Source organism: Ptychodera flava, chromosome 2, assembly GCF_041260155.1.
Source record: "Ptychodera flava strain L36383 chromosome 2, AS_Pfla_20210202, whole genome shotgun sequence".
Taxonomy (NCBI): domain Eukaryota; kingdom Metazoa; phylum Hemichordata; class Enteropneusta; family Ptychoderidae; genus Ptychodera; species Ptychodera flava.
The window spans coordinates 33608521-33616707 of record NC_091929.1 but is presented as its reverse complement, the minus strand read 5'-3'; the positions used below and the strand labels follow the sequence as shown (position 1 = coordinate 33616707).

The following is an 8187-nucleotide window of genomic DNA, read 5'->3' as shown; positions in this document are numbered from 1 at the left end:
ACCAAAAAGATTCCCTCTGTCGTTTCATTCACTCTTTGACCTGGCGAAAATAATTGTTTTTTGGGATTCCTAATTATGCATCATCTACCATGATCTAAGTCTAACTGCTTTAACGTTCTACAAAATCGGCATTAAGTATCTTCATTTTCAAATATTCTCAGCTTTATTAGTAACCAGGATCTTGAAGATACAACGGATCATGATAGAAAATATAACATGTTTCTCACTGCCCACTTTGTTCTATCGCCAAGTGACAAATAGATAAGAAATGTCTCACCTGTACAGGTCGTACACTTACAGTTTTCATGCAAAGGTGACGGAGATTCTGCAGAAGAGGACAGAAGTTCATATTAGTTAATGATAAGCTATATGGACACGCCATGTACAGCATGGTTACTCTACCCCACTTTTATACAATATATACAGCTATACATGTAGGTATTTACATTAGCAGTAGCAAACTGTTGATTGCAACTGCTTCATATCCGTTTTAAGCGCATAACTTTACTTTCATGTAATATTTGAAATTAAAAACATTTTTTTTAATATTTTTAATCAATTGAGCGATATCAATCATGTATGATAGACACTGTTTGCTAATATAAGACAAGTGTGGAAATCAAACGGCTTACTTTACCATGCAGAATGCTGTCAGTTGCTGAAACAAAAAGTACGTAAAATGCACGAGCATTCCAAATTTGAGCAGCGTTTGTCTGAAGGCGGATTTTCGACTAGAAAGAGAGTCTGCATTTTGAAGTTGTCTGTTGCAAACTCGAAGGATTTTAGTATTCATCGAAAAACAACAGAAATTGGAAAGTGTACTTTCTGAGATAGATCATGGATATCCAAAATGATTGTTACGTTATTTTATTCGTGCACTGAACCACATGCATGTCAAACGACTACTAGTGTAGCGCCGATGCTGCACTGGTCTGGTACATACCAAACAATATAGCGATGTATGGCAGTACATAGAAACGTGTAGCGAAATGTTGCGATAAAAAAATCACGTGGTGCGAATTTTGCGCGTGGTCATCGAATTACAGCCAAATCCCCTCGCCCCTAAATACAGAAGTTGCGTTTACCGTGCGCGTGTTTGAATTTTCCACAGCCCCTTAGCAGCAACGGAAAACACGTTTATCTACATCCGCACTGTATATTACAGTCCCTGACGAACTGCTACGAGCGCCCGCATGCGACATAATAAGCGCCCAGGTATAGAACAACTTTCTGAAGGAAAAGAGAAGTAGTCAGAAACATTTGCTGTTTTTTTCTACACTTACTGTTCGTAATGTTGATATTGTAATCTTCAGGTTGTTGATCATTTGTGAAAGAGATTTGCAGAGTAGCTGGCCTGTCGATGGAAGTGATCGTTAGATCAATTCCATATTCAGAGGTTGAGAAGTTGCGTAGAATCGGTGATTTGCCATCATCTAGGTGGAAAGTCGTGTGCGATGTTTCATTTGTATGGAATACGATGTTTTCGTAACGACTTCCATTAACGTTAAGTAATACTTCTAAAACTTGAGGTACCGTCGGCACTTTACACTTAAACGTAATGTTACTATCCATTTGGAATACAACTAGTGTGGGGTCAGGATCCAGATCTGAAAAAGAATGATTGACTTTTGGCATACAAGTAATGACCTGTTTACAAACCTTAAAAAAATGTGGAAAAACAAAATGTCTCGCAAACTGGTCTCTAGGGCGTTTCTCACATTAGTAAAAACTACAGGACTGTCGCAAAATAAAACATTTACGAGCTCAATTTGATACAACTTATAAAGATTAAATGTACTAACAGGTTTTATTGGTTTGAACATTGGTTTCTCTCAGTCATCGTTTCCATTTGAAAGTGTCTGAATTGTGATGTGATGTGAATGGTACATTATATGTATGGCTGAAGTTGTTCTGTTGGTGAGCCATTGTTTTGTACCCCACGTTGAATTTTACACTGTTATCGTTGCTTTGCAATTCTGCAAGTCTTTGCTAATTGGAGTGCCGAAAACATCATTATCGTTACGTCAAGTGTTGGGATGTTATGAAAGATGTTGAACGGATGAACTTGTTAGTTTAAATTTGAAGCATCTGCTTATATCGGGGATGTCTGGAATATCAGCCTGACCGTTTATGATTACGACTCTCACAATTAAACAAATGGCGGACATTGAAGAATTGAAAAAAATCAAAGTGAACTTACATAATATTCCGACAGATGTCGGCGCAGGACAAATATTTGCACAAGTTAAAGTCGTCTCGGAAGCAGATACAGTGTAAATTCGTAGATCATCCGTATGGCATTCTGTGTGAAAAAAACGAATGCCTAATCACTGTTCTAAAAACAGTCGAACTACAATCTATTTCATGTCTGCTAACGATGATTTTCCATAATCTGTTAAGTATACTTGTTCATCTCTGCTTCTTTTTTAACTATGTTTCTACCTTTTTCAAGTTGCTGTACTCTCTCTCTCTCTCTCTCTCTCTCTCTCTCTCTCTCTCTCTCTCTCTCTCCTCTCTCTCTCTCTCTCTCTCTCTCTCTCTCTGCGGCGCAGATACACAAGGAAAGCAATTCAATTTCATAAGAAGGAATATACATCAGCATACCGTAAATGGGATTTGTATTAATCAATGACTCCGCTCTTAAACGTTCTACAAAAACACTGATAAATATCATTGTTGTCAGCTTCCGAATCCTCATAGTCATAACCTGCTGTTCAAGAACAAAAGAAAGACATCTATAAATAAATTTAAACAACTTTAACATCATTCACACCAAAGATAATAAGTAGTCATGCTTTGATATGAGTTGTCCCCATTAATCGTTTGCCTTCCAATGGCTATTCGTAATAAACATATATTTATGTAAGTAACGGAGAAAGTTCACATATATTAGTGTAAGGATACATTTAGTCGTAAGTTATAAAGAACATCTCGCTGTCGAAAGTCATTAGTGAAGCCGCAGAATAATTAACAAGCATTGGACAGCTTCAAATTATATGTGGAATTTCCTAAAATGTTTCAAAATCTATGACATGTCTTCATTACCAGCTCAATACTGTTACGTTTTGGGGAGTGTCAACTTTTAGGAATATTTCCACCCACATTTTAATTCACCGGTCTTTGTAAACTGTTTCGCCTTATTCGCCGAGTTGCTTTCCGGCTTGACCAATTGACCACAAATATCCGTCGTACCCGGGCCATAGAAGCAAGGAATGGCGCATACTTGGAGCCATGCCAATCGTAGCCATTTTCCAACAAAAACTATCATAATCTCATCGACGCAATATACGCCAGTCTGTCAGAAGCATTGGTATTTCTGTCACTCCTTGGCTATTTTGGATCAGATACTGGTTGACGATCGAAGAAGATTTGGTTGACAGGACGTCCGCATGTCTCTAAAGAAGTTCAACGCTGCCTCTTTGTATTAAGTGGTCAATGGGGTTGGAAGAAGTTGACAGGTATTTTACAAACAATAAATTCAATCAATTACTGATTGCATTTTAGATTAACAATAGAGATTTCAGATTTATAACAAACGGTTACTTACCATACTTCAGACGTCAGTCAGCTAGAACTAAACTACTTGCAAACTACTGTTATCTGTCCCTTGACTCGACGATAGAGGGTATCCACTGTTGTAACGATCCGCTATTCGTTCATGTGATCAGCAAACAATCCATAACATTGTCCCCGATAACAAAAACCCTTAATAACCAGTGACATAGGGAGTCTTAGCCAAGAGATAGAATTGATACCTGGAGGCTCCAAAATCACTTCCGTTCGCATCCAAAGATGTCTGTTCATTCTCAAGGGCGCTAAAAATAAGGCAGTATTAATAATACCTACAAAAGTCGTCTGCTGTTAATGTTGATGGCACAATATGGGCAAAACCATTTAATTAGCGAACGAATTTGGCAGATCCCGTCAGTAGCAGAGAGTACGCGGTATAGGCCCTCTACATTCCGGTAAGACTTTTGGAGCCGAGAGGTGTTTCCTAGCGCCAATCGATTAAGCCGGCAGACCCTGAAACGCGCCTTGATTTTATGTTCGCTGATATCCACAAGAATGTATAGTGATGAGGCATATTGTATTTGCAAGCTTCATTACAGGTAAAGTTAAAGTCTTTCAGTTACTTGTGTCATGTTTAACTCATTCACTTTCATTCTTGTTGTCCAAAAACTACAGATTGAAGAGTTGACTTACTAAAGTCTTGTTCTATGTACACAGCTTAAAATTGACTCTCATCCCATTGTAGTGTAAAACTGCAAAAGTGATAAGTGTTTTAGTAACCACCAATAGTTTGGTTTCTAAACTAATAGGCAATTTTTGGCGCAATATCTGTCAAACCCAAGTTAAAAAACTTTAAGATAAATGCCTTTTTGCTGTATCTAAATTTAGGTATCAGGTATCTCGTAGAACAAATCGAGATGAAATAACTCGCAAGGGTGTTTATGTTTTCGCGAGTAAGTTTCAATCATTCAAATTCATTTCACTATATATTATCGTCTATGTGATAGCTTCATGAATTCAAAACGTCCATGTGCTTTGCTTTCGGTTTTGCGATATGTTGTCGTGAAGGAATGTACCAGAGAGTTCCAAGTATATTGCTGATCTGACGACAGCTACAGGACTCACCGCATAGAGCGCATGCGTACATTACTTCCTAATTGTGAGAGGCGATTTGAAACTTCAGGGTCTAGTTTCATCTGAACTTTAAGAAGCTTGATGAGACGATCTATAGGATGTTTACGAATGTGTTCGAGACAATAGCATAGTATAAAGAATAAACTTTTAATTACGGAAAACATTACAACTGCATTTACTATAAACTATTCATGCTACTTTCAATTTCTTGGAAGTTCAAATGAGTTTTGAAGTCGCCGATATCATAAAAGAGTTTGCGTTAGTGTACATCTGGGACGCATCTGCCAGCCTTTCGTGACAGTCGCTCCGATTAAGGCATGGCGTTTGAAGGTAAGATTCCCTTTGGCAGGTAGCCGAGGCGGCATGATATTAAAATCCATTGATTTTTTCGTCTCCTTTCTTTTGTTTATGGACAGTCTTAGGTAAAATTTCTAACCCGGCAGTAGAAGGGATCCATAAGACGGCGAATGTCGGGGAAACGGTTGAGCTGCCGTGCAACCCAGGTCCAACAGAAGCTAGCCTCAACATTGTACGCTGGAGTAAGGGAAAGATGGATTCTTTCGTTGTACAATGGTTTAGAGATGGGCGTTCTGTGTCCATCAACAGACAAAAATTTTCTCTGCAAAATGCTCCTGCTTTGACCATTCGCAACGTTAACAGTGAAGATGCGGGGGAGTACCACTGCATGGTTATCTATGTCACATCTAATGGGAGAAAAATCAAAGAAGATTTCAATATCCAATTCAAGGTTCTCAGTAAGTTCTTTCCTTCGCTTTAAAAAGTGTGTTGAACTTCACAATTTCTGCAAGCAAAACATTTTACTTTAGGTGTCTTAAAGTCATTTGTCTCTCGACATAATGTAATCCCAGATGAAAGGTTGTAAACGACTTTAAAATCCAAAAAGATTTTAATACTCTGATCACAAAAACTAGTTCACAAATGTGTTCGTACATACAATATTCTCACAATTAGCTAAAAGAATCGAATCACGATTCTACAATTATATATGTGTAATTCTACGTTTTTGTCCTGGTGATAGTTGCAGTTGCAGTACGTTGAAGGGAAGTACAGTGACATACAGACAGACAGACAGGTAGACAGACGGACAGACAGACAGACAGACAGACAGACAGACAGACAGACAGACAGACAGACAAACAAACAGACAAACAGACAAACAGAAAGAAATGCAAACGATTCTGATTTCGATTAGCAGGTCCTTTACCATTGGTAGCCACAGAAGATCATCTCATCACAACAAGAGCATCTACTTCGCAAGGTAATTAGATTAAATTTAGAATAACTTTTGTCATTCTAAGAAAATATGTCCCAACTTAAAGTTCATCTGTTATGCTCACAAATGACGTTATTTTATTCATACAGATACTTCAACAACAAAGGCTGAAACCAAAAAGATTACTGCAGAAGTGACATTAAACCATAAAGGTACTTCACAGATAAATAATCCTGTTTCCTGTATTGTACTTCACAATATATTTCGCCGTACCTTTGTAACAGTAGCAATTGTATGTTTTACTTTTTGAAGCAAATGGGTTACATATCGATATATTATGAGAATCACAATATTAATCACTCATACATTGCAGACTCGTTTGCAACTTCCCAAAGACTGGAGAGCAGTATCATTAACATTACTGCGGTTAATGTTACATCCTTTACTGCAGGTATTTATTTTAATTAATTACGACAACGGTGATCAACGTTAGTACTGTGTTTCACATATCGAAGTCAACCGTCTGAGCATTCAAAATGTAACGCAGATCTATTTCATTGTTGATTTATTAAATCGCTATTAGCCATTAATTTTTTTAATTTAATATTTGCCATGTTGAAGTTAAGGCTATTCCTCTTATGATAATTACACAGGTGCCCAGAGTACAGAACTGTACAACTCAGTTACTGCAAGGACAGGAATGTATGCATCCACAAATAATGGTAATTGGTACTTTGACTGATTTGATAATACCAATGTAATTCATATGAGAAGATCAATGGTAATAAAAATTAGCGACGATTAAATCCTACAAAAATTATGTTTTTCCTCAGCAATATTTTTCTTCAGTGAATTTCTTGTGCAAGGAACTATTTTATTTTTTTCGGATACAAAATTCTATCAACCCATTGATTAAGCTCTTAAGGTTCCAAGACAAGAAATTGACCTTTTAAAGCTAACAATTCTCTAGTGGTTAATAAGCTCACAAATCCCGTAAATTATATATTTTCGGAAAGCCTAGATATAGGGGAACATTTTGGCTACAATAGTGTCACCATTATTTACATAACTATAATGTGACAGGAAACTTGCATAACTTTTCAAAAATCTGTTTTCCCTATGTTTTGTTTCATGCTTTGAGATATGGTCACTGAAATTTGTGTGAGTGCAAGCTGTCTTAAGGATCTTCCAAGTAGTGTCTCAGAATTTTTTAAAACCTTCTTAAACAGTTTTACGCCAGAAAAACTTCCAGAGCAGTGAATTTACTCCTAGCTGATTTCTTCAAAATTGTGCTCAAATAAAAACTAAGCAAGATATAAAAAATCTGAGACACACTTTGGAAGAGCGTTGTAACAGCTTGCATTCCAGAAAGTTTGAGTAAGATATTTTGAAGTATTGAGACAAAACATAGGGAAAACCGATTTTTGAAAGGTTATGCAAATTACCTGTCACGTGATAGTTATGTAAACAATGGTAACACTGTGGTTACCAAAATCTTTCCCTATATCTAGGCTTTCCGAAAATATATAATTTACGGGGGTTCTGAGCTTATTAACCACCAGAGAATTGTTAGATTAAAGAGGTCAATTTCTTGTCTTGGAACCTTGACTATGCTTATGAATTAAATTAAAACTGTCTCCTCAATGATTACGCAATTTGGTCTGGCAAGAATACAACAAAGATGTGATTAAGCTACTTTCATTATTCCACATCACGTGACAAATATCATGAACCAGAGTGTTTATCATTTTAGAGCCTTTCTACGAACGTGGCTGTGATATCATAGAAGGCACATTGCCCCAGGATTCATCTCATCAACATTATGTCGGTTTTCTGTCTCATTGTCCACGCAAAGAAGGTCTGTACCTTAGTTCAATCAGATTACTGTCATATCCCTAAAACGACTATAATTGGAAAACATACGATTATCATATCAATTGCCAAATGTAGTGTCATTTCTTTAAATTAAAAAAGCCAAACGACCAAACGAAAACCGGCATAATTAAGGGCATCTGGACAGGTAGACTTACAAGCTAATAATGAATAAACAAAGTCAGGCTAAACAATAGTGATAATGATTCTCTGGTGTTAATTTGGCCTTTGTCTATACACAGTATCTACTAAAGAAATGTCGACTATCGATATGTTGAATCAAAAGAGTTTTTCATATTCAGGTACGGCACTGATTTATTATTTATTTATTTATTTATTTATTTATTTATTTATTTATTTATTTATTTATTTATTTATTTATTTATTTATTTATCAATCTGTTTATCTAGTGAAACTAATGACATTGCATTGCTTCT

General features: G+C 36.6%; 2 long non-coding RNA genes across 3 annotated transcripts; one reads left to right on the top strand and one right to left on the bottom strand.

The window, feature by feature from the left end:
* Nucleotides 1-211: 211 nt before the first annotated feature.
* Nucleotides 212-2705, bottom strand: LOC139119458 (uncharacterized). Its single transcript, XR_011548938.1, has 4 exons — nucleotides 2605-2705; nucleotides 2201-2302; nucleotides 1284-1607; nucleotides 212-325 (listed from the first exon to the last, which is right to left on the bottom strand). It is a non-coding gene; the product is annotated as an uncharacterized lncRNA (long non-coding RNA).
* A 547-nt stretch (nucleotides 2706-3252) lies between these two features.
* LOC139119451 (uncharacterized) lies at nucleotides 3253-6090 on the top strand. Of its 2 annotated transcripts, none has more exons than XR_011548937.1 (4): nucleotides 3253-3458; nucleotides 5061-5399; nucleotides 5861-5923; nucleotides 6028-6090. It is a non-coding gene; the product is annotated as an uncharacterized lncRNA (long non-coding RNA). The 2 variants fall into 2 exon arrangements; XR_011548936.1 differs by lacking the exon at nucleotides 3253-3458 and adding an exon at nucleotides 3888-3965.
* Nucleotides 6091-8187: the final 2097 nt, after the last annotated feature.